The sequence below is a fragment of the Triturus cristatus genome, chromosome 7 (assembly GCF_964204655.1).
Source record: "Triturus cristatus chromosome 7, aTriCri1.1, whole genome shotgun sequence".
In the NCBI taxonomy this organism is placed as follows: Eukaryota; Metazoa; Chordata; class Amphibia; order Caudata; family Salamandridae; genus Triturus; species Triturus cristatus.
In genome coordinates this window covers 1,294,444,513-1,294,462,405 of record NC_140590.1, presented here as the reverse complement: position 1 = coordinate 1,294,462,405, position 17,893 = coordinate 1,294,444,513, and the positions used below count along the sequence as shown (strand labels likewise).

Below are 17,893 nucleotides of genomic sequence, written 5' to 3'. Positions count from 1 at the left end.
AACACGGTCATATGCAGCATGCAGAGGAGGAAGGCTATGTTTCATGTTTTTTAATGAAACTGAAGTTGCCTGAAAGCAATGTTGTGAGAAGTTGGCCTGGTATATGCTGTCCACTAGTTAAAGTGGGCACCTTTTATCAGTCCAAACAACCCTTATGGTTATAATGTCAAAGATAACCTTTATTGAAAGCTATCCTAGTGGTTGCTCTGGAGAGCAGCCTTCGGGCTAAGTCTTGAAGGAATGTTAAGCACCTTGTTTTAGCAGAATGCAACCTTATAGTTTTGGTTAAATGAAAGGGAAACCACACAGTAGTTATACAAATATGTATTTATGATCTATAACATTCTCTAGTATCCTCTACATGAGGATAGAACACAAATAAAATAATACAGTTGCAAAGAATCAAACATAAGTAGCACAATACACAGTGGGCTCCAGGGGGAGACCAAATTATATACTAAATAAATGGTATAAGAACCACGACTCGGAACTAGACTTAGTCCAGGGGGTGTAGAATTGCAGGGACCCCAAGGAACCACTCAAGGTGAATGAATAGGGACCCCATGGAGGACGGGTGCAGAGTGAGAACACGACCGCGTGCTCCGTACAATTCAATGGGAAAGTCGTGGTTGGAAAATCAGAGATTAAGGACCCTTCCCTGCATATTGCGAAGACAACCCTTGGAACTTAAGAGTTTGAAGAGCCACCCCACTCATGGATACCTTTGTACCGAAGATACCTATCAAAGAAGAGCTGGGTGCATAGGCACGAAGTGGCGTCGGAAACCCTTGTCGTTCTCTATGGATGTCGACAATGAAATGCTGCAGCTGGAAGTACGGAAAGTGTCCGGTGGAATCCAAACCTGGATTCTAGAGGAGAAGAACCTGAAAGCAGAGGGGACAGAGTCTGGGTCACTTTGTAGTGACCAGGGGCTCGGTAGACAAATGCCCACCAAGGTCGGGTGCTTCAGGTGTGTTGACGGTGATCTTGACTTTTCAGCTGCGAGGACCCGGAGATGTCTAGGTCGACCGGGAGCCGGAGGCGAGCTGTCCCACGAAGGATGTCGAGTACTGAGGGGTCTGTGTCCAGCGGGAGCACCAACAAGCCTTGGCAGCGGCGAACAACATAGATGGTCAAATTCGGTGTCCATCTGGCCCAACAAGGACCAAGAGACTCACCACTGCAAGGGGAGTCAGGGCAGGCCTGGAGCAACCAGGGGAGCCCAAATAAAGCAAAGTTGACCCTCAAGTGGACCCACAGGCCGAAGGCACAGGAGTCGCGAGGGGACCTCAGGCGGTTTCGCAGGATACCAGCTAGCAGGGCACAGAGTGCGAGGATGCCGGAGTCCTTCTCAGAAAAGATGCGCTGGGGTCAGGGCTATAAATGGCCCAATGTACGGAATAGTTGCACGACAACAAGCATGTGCAGCTGCAAATGAACACGGTGCGGTGCCCAGGGGTACGGGTATACTGTCCCCACGAGTGATATCTGCCTCAAACTCAGTGAGAGGGCGGCTCAACCTCAGAGACCTTCAAAAACCCACCTCTGGTGTTGCTAGAGTCTTCGGAGTCTGCAGGAGCTCTGGAGCAGCAAACCGGTCAGCTGTGTTACGGTCAATGTTCCCTCTAATTTTTTTCCTCTGTGTGCGGCAGTGTAACGTCTCTGTGCGCTGCAGCCAAGGTTATGTGCGCCAGGAACCAGACCACGCGTGTGGGTGCGTCTAAATAAAGGAGCGCGGCCAACATTAAAGTGAAAGTGCGTATAGGGGCACTTTTACACAAAGTGTATTAAAAATAAAGAAAGAAAGCTTTTGAAGCACAGCCGCTAAAGTGAAAGTGGTCATGCTGTGAATTAAATAAATACATAAGTTACTCAGGGCACTGTATCTAATATGACCCCCAGGGACGGTTTATTTTAAAGGCAAGAGTAGCGTAGCCCCGCCTGCGGCGACTCTCCCCCACCCACTAGACCATACCATTGTTGCTACTTTATAATTATCACAGGCTGCTGGTGATATTGTTGTTGCTGCCCCTCAGTTTTGGAGTGTGAGCTTGCCTCTGAACTGAAATGAACTGGACCAGCCGGAAAGAAACAATCCAACAATAGAGCTGGTGTCCGTGTGCGCTGCCAAATAAGAGGAGTCACTATACCTCATGACTCGAACTGCTTTTTCGAAGATAAAATAGTTGCAAATGTCTGAGCCCAACACTAGATAGCAGCAGTATGCCGTGCATGTGTATTTACAGCCACACATACTACAAACAAACCTCTCCTAACAGTCACAATGCTTTTTCAATGTTTTTTGCCTCGCCGCATGAATGTAATTCCTTTTATATGTTATGGTAGGGTTTATTTGTAGAGTTCTCATACAAAGATGGTTCTTGGTTTTGGAAGACCGCTATAAAACCAGTGTCTGAGAAATAAAGCCCGGAAGATAATTATTAAAAATATGGGTTTTCAGTTAGTGTCTAAAACAGTAGGTTTGTTTCTGCCTTCAAACCAAACTCAAAGAACAGAGTTCAACAGTTTGGCTGCTTCTGTACAAACAGCATGGTCTCCATAAGTGGCTGTTCTGGTTTTAGCGCTGACAAGCATCAATTGGATGAGGAAGCATGACTGTTGACAGAAGTAGCATTTATTGGCCAGAACATATTGAATTCTGAGGTGTATCTTGGTTTTCTTTAAATGCTTTCTTTTAAAAAAAAAATGTCATAGCATAAACCATATTTGGAGAGCAAAACATAGTTGGCGCCATTTACAGTACAGTAGTGTAGAACAGCTTAAACAACTGCAGTTGTGTAAGCTGCATTATGATTTTTATCTTTTTTTTTTTAGAAACCCTAAGTGTCAATCCACATAGCTATTGACCTAACACACATGACTGACAGTAGTGACAATAATTCAAAAGAAAATCTGTTTTCTGTATCCTTCCATATTTAAACATAAATACAGACTGAAAAATAGATTTTTCTGTCTGCATGTATCAGTAAAAAAAAAAAAAATCAGTTGAAAAATTAGGAAAAACAGAGAACTGGGAGCCTTAATCATGACCAGCTCGAAGTTTCGCTTCGCGTGTCAAGACCCTTGCCCACGCCTAACCATGGTAATTAATTCCATGCATATGCCATGTTAATTAAATTAAATGTGGTCACGTTGATTAGGCCTCAACTTCTAGCATTGTTTATTTCTTTTGAAAAGTCATTGTAACTTCCTTGTTGAAACGCCGCATAAGAAAAAAAACAGCCCCATCATCAAATGTAAATAAGACAGGTGGTTAAATCCTTTACTAGTTCTGTTCAGATAATATATTCCTTTTTGGAGCAAGAGGCTATACACAATAAGATATTCCAGCCCAATTTAATAGATCGACATCGGTATCCTAGAAGCCTTAGGACTACTGGGAATGTGAAAGTAGGCTAAACTCCCAAGGACTCCAACAAACGTTTCACTTTTTATTTGCACTTAAAAACTTGCATTGATAGGATTGTTAAGGTAATCTCCTGTGGACTTCTAATTCATCATGTTATAATGGCCCAATTTGGTCTCCAAAGAGTGTTCATCAGTCTAGCAGCAGCTTCAGTTATAATATATGGAATGTCAGAAATCGTACTTGTTTAAACTGAGATGTTTCCTAAGAGTTGCCCATCATCACTTCCCTATCACATTAGACTTCAGACACAAAAGAAGATTCATTATGATAAAAGAGAATTGTTGAATTAAATAGCTGAAAAACAAGGTGCAATGTAATTGCAGACGTTTAATAATCTTATTTTTTTTAATATCCGTAACCTGCTGAGCATCTGGCAGAAAGGTAGACCCTTTAGGAATATCAAGTAGATCTTCAATTCTGAACCATAAATCCAAAACCATGCAGCCGTTCATATATCATGTTCCAATTTTCAGCAGAGGCTGCAAATGTTTTGTATATAAAGCTTATCCATCCTTGTTATATGTTATTATCAGACTGTACACGGTAGACATTCATAAAAGCCAGGCATCCCAATCTAATGGGCAAGACCGACGAGCAACAGCCCACCATAGGGGACTTTTTGAAAGGAACTGCCTAGACCATTTCAGCCACTTTACAAACACTACGTCAAACTACAGTGTCTCTAGTAATCACTGAAATTATTAAAAGTCACACATAGCAGTCTGAAACCATGGCAGCTGTGCAAGTCGTGCTTTTGGACTTGAGGCATGTTTTTAGGTCTCACTTAGCGTTGCAGCGCAAAGCACTGCTCCCTTTGCAAAGCATGCTGTATTAGGGTATTTTTGGTGTGGAAGCCCCGCCCATATTTTTCATTGGCTGGTCACATCGTCCATGGCAAATGCTGGCTTCCGATTGATAATGAGGCTTCTTAGTCCCTCCTTGTTACCGCCCTGTCTCCTTTTGGGACCGGCCATCAGGACTGGATCGTTTACTTGCGGCGTTATACTGTCTCCTTCAATTAGTTTGTAAGCACTTTTTTTTTTATTCGCGCAATGGCAACAGCTTGTTTAGGTCACGCATGAGCCAGCACTGCTCTGCTTAATGTCCTATTCCCGCCCTCCTCCCGTTGTCCGTGTTCCTTATGTTCCCGCCTTCCTCCCTCTGTCCATTCTCTCGCAGCTCGTGGGCCATGGAAGTGCTTTTGGTGACCGCTGGTCAAAGCTCTCCCTGCTCTGCAACAGATTGCAGTGCCTCCTGCAGCGCCGCAATGGCATGCTCCCGCGCCTCCAGGTACATTCACCCTGCCCCTCCAGCGCAAGCCCCGCCAGCTCACCTGGCCCTGACGAGGTCGCCATGTCCTGCCCCGGTGGGCTCCTGCCCCCTCGCTTGCTCTACTCGGGTATCCCGGCCCCCGCAGCTCACATTTGTGCAGATCTCACAGCGCAGGTGGCTGCATGGCTCTAGGGCGCTTTGCTTAAGCACGGCACCCGCATTCGTAGGTATAACATACTTCAGCGCAAAAGCTCAGTCCGTAGGGTGTTCTCCACAAATGGCTGCTAAAGCTGCACCTTTTTTTGTTTCTGTTCCTCCTTATGTTTTTGTTCCACCTTATTATTAGTGCTTTAAATGCTAATGCACTTTAAATAACGGAATGGGATATCCTTCACGCATGCACTCAAACACCCGTCAGCAACCTTTCTATCAGGCTCTTTTTTTCTTTCACCTAAATCAAACGTGGTTAGTGAGCACGCTGCTGGTGCAAAAAGTGGTTCATATAACACGTTTAATAGATGTCTCATAGACCTTTCAAGATTGACGCAAACTCAAACATGACAACAGAAAAAAAGAACCTTTTTTTTTTTTTTACAGATATTGCTGCTCACTCATTCCATGTGTATTTGGGGGAGTGTAGAATCAGTCCAGTCACAATGTAACAAAAGCATTCATTTACAATCACATGCAGACATGAGACAGTCCGATTTCAGTAACTGCGTGTGAAAAATGCCCTTCAGTCCCATGAAATCACAGACTAATAAGCAGAAATGCACTGAAAAGTGTATTCCGTGTAACGTAAATCAAGACAAATTACATTATGTCAAAGCCATTTTAATTGTACATGTATGCAGTGAAAGCGGCATAACACAATGTAGCCTGTCATCACAAATATCGAATGTTCATGTTCTTTTCATTGAGAAAATACAACAGTGTCTTGTAACATGTAAAATAGCCTTGCTAAAGTTCACAAAGTACTCAAATCCCACAAAAAATGACACATAAAACCACAAATCATTAATTGAAAAGACGCATCAGGCACATTCGCATGCACAAAATGGTGTATGAATAGTTGGACTGGTTTGCACATGCCTAGGTAGAAATCCTTTTTTTTTTTGTTAAATGGCCATCATGAATCGTCAGAACCACTGTCAAAGCTTAGATCTGGGTTGTGAACTCGAGCTAAAAACGTATTTAATAAGACTGCTAGTTTATTAGGTAGTGACTGGTTATTTCAGACTCTCACAATGTAAAGCCTGCAAGTGGCTACTTCGTACGAGATCCTTTCCAAATCATTTGTAGCAGACCAAGACACCGGAAAAAGGACGCTGGTCCTAGATGGCCCGCATTTAGTGTGCCATTTGAAAGGACACCTTTATGCTTCTCCATGCCACTGCGCTCACCTGCATGGGACTCTTTGTCCCCCTGAAAGTGCAGGCTGGTTTCACCCACACTTTGAAACACTGCTTCAGTTTGGTGGTCCATCTTTCAGTAACGGGCAGCAAGAGTAAGCGGCTAACCTGGGGGCGACGCATTATCACATTTGCAATGCAATAGGTCTCGCATTTTCGCGAGTTTGAGCTATTGACATTGCAAATAACAATGCCTTTTATTTTTTTTAAACATATATAAAAAAGGCATTGTCTTTTACAATGCCAATACCTTAAACTCGCATAAATGCGAGACCTATTGCATTGCAAATGCTTGTTTTGTTAATGGGGCGCGGCTAAGGGCTGAATGTGAGCCTTTGTGAAAGTATTCCTGTTAATTGCAGCACCGTCATGCGTTGCAAATAACAGGAATATTTTCACAAAAGCTCACAATCAGCCCGCAGCCGCGCTCCACTAACAAAAAACATGCATCAAGTCCAAAAGCACGACGTGTAAAGCACACGTCTTGGTTTTGGACTTGCTACATTTCATTTCTTAATGGAGTGCGGCTGCCGGCTGAATGTGGGCCTTTGTGAAAGTATGCCTGTTAATCGCAGCACTGTCATGCGCTGCAATTAACAGAAATATTTTCACAATGGCCCACACTCAGCCCCCAGCCACGCCCCATTAGAAAATTAAATGCAGCAAGTGCCAAGCTTCTTACTGCTCAATGCGTGCACAGGCTGCCATAAAAAAAGCAAACTTACCTCCTGCCTCTCCCGAAGACGCGAACGCTTCGGGGGATCTGCTGTGTGCGCGCTTCAAACAGGACACTGCGCGCTAGGAGTGAAAGATGTGCACGCGCGCGCAGCTTACAGGGAACACTGGAACCAGTCCCTTCGTTTGCAGGGGAGTGACTCCTTCACCCCAAGGGAGATTCTTCTGTTGTCTTGGAGGTCCACAGGGTCCAGCACTGAGCCTGTATGGATCACGGACAGTGGTAAGACTGGGGATGGCAAGGGAAGATAAAGTTGAGCCCAAGGGAGGTCCAGCGAAGTCCAGCATGTCCAGACGGTCAAAGTGTAGTGGTATCTTCTTGCAAAATCTTGTCCACTTAAAATCTAATGTCCTGTAGCCAGGTAACCCATTTTATACCCACGGGTTAAGGGTTCGACAGATTCGAGGGACCCTCCTAGGGGGAAGGACAGAACAGAGGGGTGGCTACACCCATGTCCAGTTTCGCACCAGAGCAAGAGCAAATGGCTCCCAGAACTGATTTGAGCTGGACTATGCACAGGGACACCAAATGTGCCCCTCGTGCAGACTTTCTGGCACGGGGACCGAGCACCCACCCAGCCCCAATACACTAAATCCTGTCTGGGAGGTGGTCACACCTCCCTGTGACAGGATACCTATCGTCCGACCTTCCTCTGCTTGAGTTTGGCTCAGCAGCAGGAGGGCAGACTCGTGTCTGTGGCTGGCAGCATCCATTTTGTGCTGTAAGGCTCGAGAAAGTTGGTATCAGTAGACTTAGGTACCCCCAGAACCTCGGTTCTGAGGAAAGGAATTATACCTCCCACACCAGTTACTGGTGTGGAGGTATGATTCCAAGCACACCAGTTACTGGTGTGGAGTTAGGATTCCAAGATGTTTGACACCAAACACGACATACTTCGTTGCAGTCATTTGAGATAGCATTTACCGCGAGGTTATAAAGCACCTCTACCTTTATCTCTGGCAGTATCAAGTACAGCCCGGGAGAATAGGCTCCGAAAACTGCAGAGGGGCCCTGCTCATGCAGGAGCACCCTCTCACATAAAACCCAGCACCCTGCCTTCAGAATTGTTAAGGCGTGCTATAGGGGTTCCTTACAAAGTTTTAAGTGTAGTGATATATATATATAGATATAGTGAACCTATATCTCTCCTAAGTGGTGCAAGCAACAGCTTACACAGGCTGCAGTAGCAGACCTGAGGTTCCATTTTGCATGGCCTCTCATGGGTGGCATAATACATGCTTCAGCCCATGGGAGGCCTCTGGGGTACCTATGCCCTGGGTACATGTGTACTATATACTAGAGACTGATAAGGGTACCCCAGTATCCAATATGGAGTTGTACTAAAGTACATATATATCAAGGGAGAAATCAGATAGACTGGGGTCCTGAATAGCAGGATCCCAGTCAGACTAGTCAGAACAGTGAGTGCAAAAAGCAAAAAGTGGGGGTAACCATAAGAAGCAGTTCCTACTTCCCTGCACAACCACCACCCCCCCCCCCCCCCAAACGAAAGGAGATGAGACTAACCTTGCCCAGTTGAGTCTTCATGTTCTATATGGAAATATCTGGAGAGTCCATCTGCATTGGCATGGTTATTCCCAGGTCTATGTTCCAAGGTATAGTCCATCCCCTGAAGGTAAATGGACCACCTCAAAAGTTTAGGTTTTTTACCCTTCATCTGCATCAGCCACAAGAGGGGCTTGTGGTCAGTCTGAACAATGAAGTGAGTTCCAAACAAGTATGGCCTCAACTTCTTCAGACCCCAAACTACAGCAAACGCTGCCCTCTCAATAGCTGACCAAAGTTTCTTTCCGGGGTTCAGCCTTCTGCTAATAAAAGCTACTGTCTGATCCTGACCCTCTGCATTCAGTTGTGATAACACGGCCCCTACCCCCAACTCAGATGCATCAGTTTGAACAATGAATTGTTTGGGACAGTCAGGACTTTGCAGAATGGGAGCAGTGCACATGGCCTGCTTGAGGTCATCAAATGCCTTTTGACAGCTAACTGTCCACTGAACTTTCTTGGGCATTCTCTTAGATACAAGATCATTCAAAGGAGTCACTATGGACCCATAATCCTTTACAAATCTGTAGCACCCAGTCAGGTCCAAGAAAGCTCTGACATGAGTCTGGGTAGTTGGAACAACCCATTCCATGATGGTCTGGATTTTTCTCTGCAATGGTTGAACCTGGCCTCCACCCACAAGGTGGCCCAGGTACACAGTAGCCCACAGATGGCAGTGGAGAGCCCTCCACTTTCCAAAAGAAGGGGTGAGAGAGGTGGGAGTGTGGATACCTCCTCCCAACTGAAACTATACTCACAAAATTGTATCCAGACTCAAAAGAGGCTCTTTAAACTACTTAAATGCTTAAGTGGCATATACCGCAAAATGCGAGAAGGAAGCAAATCCTTTTTGTTATTCAACCCTCACCCACCATATTGGTGTCATGCTTCATCATCGGGTTCACCCTGACTCCTAAAGGTCAGGGTGGGCTCGACGGTATTTCAGGGAGCTCTTAAGAGATGAAGGTTAGGGGGACTTAAAGATAAAAATCCTACTACAACCCCAGGTATCCCTTTTATTCACGGGGATGTCATGGACGTTAAAAAAGAAGGGTCTTCTTGGAGGTTATGGTCCTATGACCCTAATAGACTGCCAACATGTTTCAGCCCAAAAATGAGTGGCCTGAAAAGGTCCTGGGCTTTCGTCAGGGCACGACAGATATTCCATTGCTGATGTTGACCAAAATTTAGCCTATAAGTTAGTGTTGAAGGTACAGAAAACTGTAACCTTCATGACAATAATAACAACAACAATGGGGATAATACTCATCTCCCTTCTTTTGTACACGAAAAAATTCCGTCCAGTTAGAGGGGAACTATCATTTCTCATGGATCACGGAGCAACAAAACTCCTTTGTGTCCTCGGACATGTAAGGCCAGTGAAAGTGAGGGACAAGCCTGTCCCAAGTCTTACTTTGGCCTAGATGTGCTGCTAGGGGAATGTCATGTGCTATGGTGAGTAGGAAGCCCCTAAACTTCAGAGTATAACCAACCTCCTGGTGGCACCGGGCTTGGGGTCTCTATCCTCTGAATATAGGGGTCCCTCATCCCAAGAGATCTTGTGAGATCCACTGACATTCCCTGCAGCCTCAGCAGCAGCTTGCTGTCTGAGGGGTTCAAGAGAGGGGCAGGTTTGCTGCTCCTGGCTCAGATCTGCCCTAGGAGGCCTGATCAGGTTCAAGTTCATCAGACAGTTCATTCCATAGGACTGGAGTCATCTTCCTCAAAAGACTGACCCTCGCTCTGAGTCTGGGGGGAAGACACAGCCTTACCCCTCCTGCTCCTCTTCTTGGAAGGTACCTGGTCCATCATTTCAGGATCCAGGGCCTGTTCAGTGGCTCCCTGTTTGGCCTGTGACCTAATCACAGCAAACACATATGCAGTGATGCCCAACATTGCTGCACGAGTCCTGAGTTCCACTTCAGCCCAGACTGAAGTCTCCAAATCATTGCCCAACAAGCATTCCACAGGGAGGTCTGAACTTACCACAACCTTCTTAGGGCCAGTTACCCCTCACTAGGTGAAATTAACAACTACCAAGAAATGGTCTGTCCTGACATTGCTAGCATTGGTCACTTGGTACATCTCACCAAGCATGATCTGGGCAGGGTCTACAAGATATTTTGTCACCACTGTGACACTTGCACCTGTGTCCCTGTATGCCATGGCTTCCTTACCTTTTATTAAAGGCTGTTGTCTGTATTTGCCCAAGTTACTGGGACTAACAAATAAGGAGGCAATATCAATGCCTCCATCACAGACTAGAGCAGCCTGAGCTGGAGTTCTGACTAGGCCAGAACCCATCTTCGAGCCCAAGGTTAACCCCACTATTCCCTTGTTCTGTGTACCACCACTTGAAACTGTGCTAGGGGGGAGCAGTTGTCTTATGGGCAGTGGTGGTAGGAGTAGATTCCTTGGCCCTTGGACAACTGGCATCTTTTGTCCAATGGGTCTTCTCTTTACAGATATGACACCAAGGTTTCCTTTTGCCTTTTCGCTTGTTAAATTGTAAACCCACCACCCCCACCCATATACAGGTTTTTGGGGCCCTGAGGAAGACTTTTCATCTTTATTTTTGTCCCCACCCTTATCTGAGTTCTTAGAGTCTGGTTTCTTTTGGTCACCACCATTGGTCGGAGTGTTCTGCTTCACCCTGGTTCTGATCTACTAATCAGCCTTCTTTCCCAATTCTTGGGGAAAAGTCAGATCAGAGTCCACCAGGTACTGATGCAACAACTGGTTTTGGCAATTATTAAGGATCTGCTCCCTCATAATCAAGTTGTACAATCCTTTACAATCATTCACCTTGCTACCAAGTAACCAGCCTTCCAGAGCCTTAATGGCACAATCAACAAAGTCTATCCAGTCCGGAGTCTGTGCTTTCTGGGTGTCTCTGAACTTAATCCTGTATTGTTCAGTGGTTAAGCCAAACCCTTCAATGAGAGCACTCTTCAGGACATAATAATTGTCAGCATCCTCTTCTCTAACAGTGGGGAGCTTATATCTACCCTTGTCAGCAAAGGAGAGCCACAAGATAGCTGCCCACTGCTCGAGGGACCTTCTGCACTTTACAGACACTCTCTAAAGCAGTTATCCATTTCTGGATGTCATCCCCTACATGAAAGGGAGGGACAATCTTGCTCAGGTTCCTATGATCAAAGGTGTGTTCCTTAACCCTAGGGACACTATAGCTGCCACCATGGGACTCTAGTCCCAATTTCTTAATAGTCTTTTGAAACTCTAGGGACTCTTTATCTAAGGCCAACTAATGTTGCCTAAGCCTAATCTTAGCTCTCCCAAGCTCTAGAAGTTGCTACTCCCTCTCATAAGAGTTATCCCTCTTGCTAGAAGCAGAAGTCCCTTCAGAATGTCTAGAATGATCTGACTCAGTAGAGGGAGATCTAGATCTCCTTTGTAAACTCTGCACTCTCCCTGGAGGAATAAAGGGATTGTCCTCTTGACCCTCTTCTTCCTCTGGGGATCTGAGTTGTTCAGGGGTGGATCATTTTGATTCTCCTGTCCAGGGTTGGACTCTAGGTCATAGAAGGCGTCCCCTCCTGACCTATCCTCTTCCCCTGTACCACCCACTCTATCCTGCTAATCTGACCCAGGAGTCTTCCTAATGTCATCTAGCAGTAATGTATCTATGAGTCGTTGAGTGTTGGCATTTCTCCGTCTTCAACTTCCTAGATACACACATGGCTTTCAATTCAGTGAATGCAAGGCTATCATATTTAGTAGGCAGGATGCCACCAGTGGCATTCCCAGTAGAAGACATTCTAAGTGAGGTGTGGTGTAGGCACCTACCTAAACTAGTGGGAACTAAACTCTCTTAGGCTGGAGAAAGGGCGTGCAAGACCCTTGACTTACCCAACCCCAAGTTCAGTAGAACTTACTATCTTAAGCTAGTATTATATGTTCGTAGATACTAGCGGTTTCTCAGTTAATCAATACAAAAGATTTTTCCTGGTAAACAATGCAGGCTTGAAATTCACCGCTGCCACCAATGTGAGAAGTTGGCCTGGTATATGCTGTCCACTAGTTAAAGTGGGCACCTTGTACTTGTCCAAACAACCCTTATGGTGATTAGGTCAAAGATAACCTTTTTTGAAAGCTATCCTAGTGGTAGCTATGGAGAGCAGCCTTAAGGCTAAGTCTTGAAGGAATGTTAAGCACCTTGTTTTACCAGAATGCAACCTTATAGTATTGGTTCAATGAAAGGGAAACCACACAGCAGTTATAAAATATGTATTTGTTATCTATAACACTCTAGTATCCTCTAGACGAGGATAGAACACAAATCAAATAATACAGTTGCAAAGAATCAAACGTAAGTAGCACAATACACAGTGGGCTCCATGGGGAGACCAAACCATATACTAAATAAGTGGTATAAGAACCACGACTCGGGACTAGACTTAGTCTACGAGGTGTAGAATTGCGGGGACCCCAAGGAACTACCCAAGGTGAGTGAATAGGGACCCCACGGAGGACGGGTGCAGAGTGAGAACACGACTGCGTGCTCCGTACAATTCAATGGGAAAGTCGCGGTTGGAAAATCAGAGATTAAGGACCCTTCCAAGCAGATTACGAAGACAACCCTTGGAAATTAAGAGTTTGAAGTGCCACCCCACCGGTAGATACCTTTGTACCAGAGTTACCTATCCCAGAGGAGCAGGGTGCATAGGCACAAAGTGGTTTCTGAAACCCTCGTCGTTCTCTATGGATGTTGACAAAGAAATTCTGCTGCTGGAAGTACGAAAAGTGTCCGGTGGAATCAAACAAAGATTCTAGATGAGAAGAACCTGAAAGCAGAAGGGACAGAGTCTGGGTCACTTTGGGGTGACCAGGGGCTCAGTAGACGAATGCCCACCAATGTCGGGTGATTCAGGTGTGTTGACGGTGATCTTGACTCTTCAGCTGTAAGGACTGGAGACGTCTAGGACGACCAGGAGCTGGTGGCGAGCTGTCCCACGAAGGATGTCGAGTATTGAGGGGTCAGTGTCCAACGGGAGCACCAACAAGCCTTGGCAGCGGCAAACAATGTAGATGGTCAATTTCGGTGTCGATCTGGCCCAGCAAGGACCAGGAGACTCACCACAGCAAGGGGAGTCAGGGCAGGCCTGGAGCAACCAGAGGAGCCCAACTAAAGCAGAGTTGACCCTCAAGTGGACCCACAGGCCGAAGGCACGAGGGAACCTCAAGCATTTTGCAGGATACCAGCTAGCAGGGCACAGTGTGAGGATGCGGGAGTCCTTCTCAGAAAAGAGGCGCTGGGTCAGGGCTACAAATGGCCCAATGCACAGAATTGTTCCATGACAACAAGCATGTGCAGCTGCAAATGAACGCGGTGCACAGGGGTACCGGTATACTGTCCCCGCGAGGGATATCTGCCTCAAACTCAGTGAGAGGTCAGCTCAACCTCGGAAACCTTCAGAAACCCACCTCCTGTGTTGCTGGAGTCTTTGGAGCCCGCAGGAGCTCTGGAACAGCAAACTGGTCAGATGCGTTACAGTGCCTGCGTTTGCAGGGGAGTGAGTCCTTCACCCCAAGGGAGATTCTTCTGTTGTCTTGGAGGTCCACAGGGTCCAGCACAGAGTCTGTATGGATCATGGGCAGTGGTGAGACTGGGGATGGCAAGGGAAGATGAAGTCGAGCCCAAGGGAGGTCCAGCGAGTCCATATGGTTGAGGTGTAGTGGTATTTTCTTGCAAAATCTTGTCCACGTAAAATCTAATGTCCTGTAGCCAGGTAACCCATTTTATTCCCACAGGAAAGGGTTGGACAGATTCTAGGGAACCTCCTAGGGGAGGGACAGGACAGAGGGGTGGCTAGACCCATGTCCTTTGCCCAGTTCTGCACCAGAGCAGGAGCAAATGGCTCCCAGAACTGGTTTGAGGTGGACTATGCACAGGGACACAAAATGTGCTTCTCGTGCAGACTTTCTGGCACGGAGACCGTGCACCCACCCAGCTGCAATACACTAAATCCTGTCTGGGAGGTGGTCACACCTCCCTGTGACAGGATACCTATTGTCCGACCTTCGTCTGCTCGAGCTTGGCTCAGCAGCAGGAGGGCAGACTTGTGTCTGTGGCTGGCAGCATTCATTTTGTGTTGTAAGGCTCGAGAAAGTTGGTACCAGTAGACTTAGGTACCCCCAGAACCTAGGGTCTGAGGGGAGGAATCATACCTCCCACACTAGTTACTGGTGTGAAGGTATGATTCCAAGGTGTTTGACACCAAACACGACATACTTTGTTGCAGTCGTTTTCGAGATAGTTTTTACCGCCAGTTTATAATGCACCTCTACCTATATGTCTGGCAGTATCACATACAGCTCGGGAGAATGGTCTCCGAAGACTGCAAAGTGGCCCTGCTCATGCAGGAGCACCCTCTCACGTAAAACCCAGCACCTTGTCTTCAGGATTGTTAAGGCTTGCTATAGGGGTGACTTGTAAAGTTTTAAGTGTAGTGATATATATACCAGCAGAATTTATCGGGCCGTGCTGAGTGCGAACACAATTGAGGGACGTTCTGACGTGTATTATGAAATCGAACTTAAATGAGAAAGCGAGTTGAAGAATTGTTTCTAATAATGAATACATGCCAGAGGAGATTGGATCAGTAAACCGAACCAAGTATAAATATAAATGAATCAATATATTGCCCAGACTTAATAAATTGATAAGTAAAAGTGGAAGGAAATAGCAAGCACTACAGGCCTGCTATGACTACATAAAGTCCATACAGGAGTATAACTTGACTGAACGATAAAAGGTGTTTTTAGAGGAGCAGTAAAACAGTGGACTCTTATTGCAATTTGGAGCCCTGATGATGTCCGTTTAGGACGAAACGCGTTGGCTGACTTTAAAAGAGAATTAATCGGCTGACTTTATAAGAGAATTGAGCAGCTTGAAAAGAATGTTTGTTGACAATTAATAAAGAAGAAGAACTTTGCATTGAATCTGCTGCTTGAGGGCTTGTTATTCGAAGGACTTCAATAATTGATTGGGATATGATTTGACATTTGTGGCGCTCCTTCTCTGTATAGTCTAGTTTTCTGGAAGGATGGTTGTTGAGCGGTGAACCTCGAGGAGTGAGTACCAATAGTACATGAATTTACTTTCCAATTTATAATTATTAATCGACTAGTGCACCGGTATGTTAAGCCCTCACTGCTGGAACTGGACAATTAGTGATTATATATAGATATAGTGAACCTATATCTCTCGTAAGTGGTACAAGCACCAGCTTACACAGGCTGCAGTAGCAGACCTGAGGTTCCATTTTGCATGGCCTCTCATGGCTGGCATAATACATGCTTCAGCCCATGGGAGGCCTCTGGGGTACCTATGCCCAGGGGACATGTGCACCATATACTAGGGACTGATAAGGGTACCCCAGTATCCAATCTGGAGTTGTACTAAAGTACATACATATCAATTTAAGGGAGAAAGCAGATAGGCTGGGTTCCTGAATGGCAGGATCCCAGCCAGACTAATCAAAACAGTGGGTGCAAAAAGCAAAAAGTGGGGGTAACCATAAGAAGCAGATCCGACTCTCCTACGGATTGGGAACGGAGAGAAAAGGTGTCACAATTACAAAAGGGTAAGCATGTTGAAAAGCAGTTTGTTGTGTCTGGAGGGGAAAGAAACAGGACTGCGGCAGTGCTGACGTGTATCAGTGTCACGCTTGTGCTCTGGTCTCTTTACCAATTTACAATGATGGTATCCTTTTTTAGCAGGCTTTGTGGACCTTGCTGGGGTGCAGGCATCTGCAACCAGATGACTCCGACTATAAGGTCAGTACCGGTCCCACAGGACTGAAGAGGAGCAACGGGGGGAAAAAAAGCCCTCTCTGACAACAGAATGCTCAATTTGTTACATTTTCTATACCGCTTGAGTACTGTGGGACACCGGCACAGCCAACTGTTCAGATATCACTATAATTTTAATGCTTATTTATCAGAAATAAATTAACGGATTTACACCAAATCACAAAAATAATGTTTTCCGAGTAAAGCTCAAACTTTCTGCCAAATTTGGTGTAATTCTGTTCAGACGATTTTTCTGTATTGCTTACCAAAATCCATATGAGAATTAACTTGGCAGAAAATTATTTTCGGACCCCCCCCCTCCATGCATTTACCCCTCACCCCACCCCTTTTTCTTAGCATCGCTTGAAAGGATCACACCAAAACTTTCCTGGAAGGGGCTGAAATGGATGAATTTTTATTTTTTTTAAGGTTTGTGAAAATGTGGCAAAAGGTACCAAAAATATTAGAAAACCACTCTTCCTGTGAAAACTACAGAGTGGCAACTGCCAATGTGTAATAATTATATAAATATATGAAAAACCAATCATAGTTTATTATTTATTTACAGTGCATAAATATCTAAAAAACATTAATTGCTTATTTATTTATGTAGGCGTTTTAGAGTGCTATTTGTTATCTTCCACTCTCTTTTGCCCTCCATACTTCTCATAGTAAAATCAATCTACAGCATCAAGAATCTAATTTGAATGGCTACTCTTTTTCCCACTCAATGTGCTATCCCACAGCCAGATAAAGCTTTTAGGTCAGTGGTTCTTAACATTTTGACTTCCATGGACCCCTACTTAATCATTACTGGATCCTTACCCCACTGAATCATTACTGGAATCCACAGATCACCATTAAGGCATTACTGGAATCCCTGGACTAAGCATCTTCAATGAACTGCAAAAAATACACAAAAATACAGAAACTAGCATTCAAACAAGTACACAAAGGTTAAATATTCTATTTAATTCACAAACAAACACAAACAAAATCAAAATTTGAATGGGAAGGTTGGAGCTGTTCAAAATGTAATTAAGGCAATGCATTGTGTGTATTTCATTGATGCACTTGCACTGCTCCCGCAAATCAATCTGAGGATACTGACTTATAATTGTTAGCCTCCAATTTCAAATTCCTAAATATTAACAGAAGGTTTTACATTTTAAATTTTACCTTTTGCTTCTTTATTTATATGCATTTTATTAATCTGTTAATATTATTAATGTTTAGAGCTAGCACAGCCCCCCAGAGTAGGCTTTGCAAACCCCCAGGGGTAACAGGACCACAGGTTACGAACCACTGTTTTAGATAATAGTTTAGCCATTGCCTTTTGGTCTCAAACAAGCAATTGCAAATAAACTGTACTACCCTCTTAGCAACATGTGTGGCATGTCCAATGTCTCAGACACCATTTTGAGCAGGTGGCTGAGTTACATCTCGCCTTGTCCATTCTCAATTTGTTTCTTGACAAAACACCACAAAGAATAATAGACTCTGACAACAATCCAGTGGAGGTGGAAGTTCCCAATGCACAGTAAATTCAATAGCAATAGACACTCAAGGAGTTGCCCCTTTGAACATACATTAGACAACTGATCTATTTTTGTTTTATGACCTGCATCAGCACTCCCGTACTCGCAGACAAAAGCCTGCTAA

At 45.1% G+C, this 17,893-nt stretch overlaps 1 protein-coding gene across 2 annotated transcripts in view; it reads right to left on the bottom strand.

Moving 5' to 3' along the window:
* CLN3 (CLN3 lysosomal/endosomal transmembrane protein, battenin) overlaps nt 1–17,893 on the bottom strand; it is a 550,496-nt gene that overhangs the window by 413,880 nt on the left and 118,723 nt on the right. The window contains exon 1 of one of the 2 annotated variants that reach the window (XM_085618894.1): nt 17,057–17,075. The exons of the other annotated variant lie outside the window; for it this stretch is intronic. The gene's annotated coding sequence lies outside the window, so the exon portion shown is untranslated. Of the gene's footprint in view, nt 1–17,056; nt 17,076–17,893 lie in introns of those variants that run through there. 2 annotated transcript variants of the gene reach the window in all.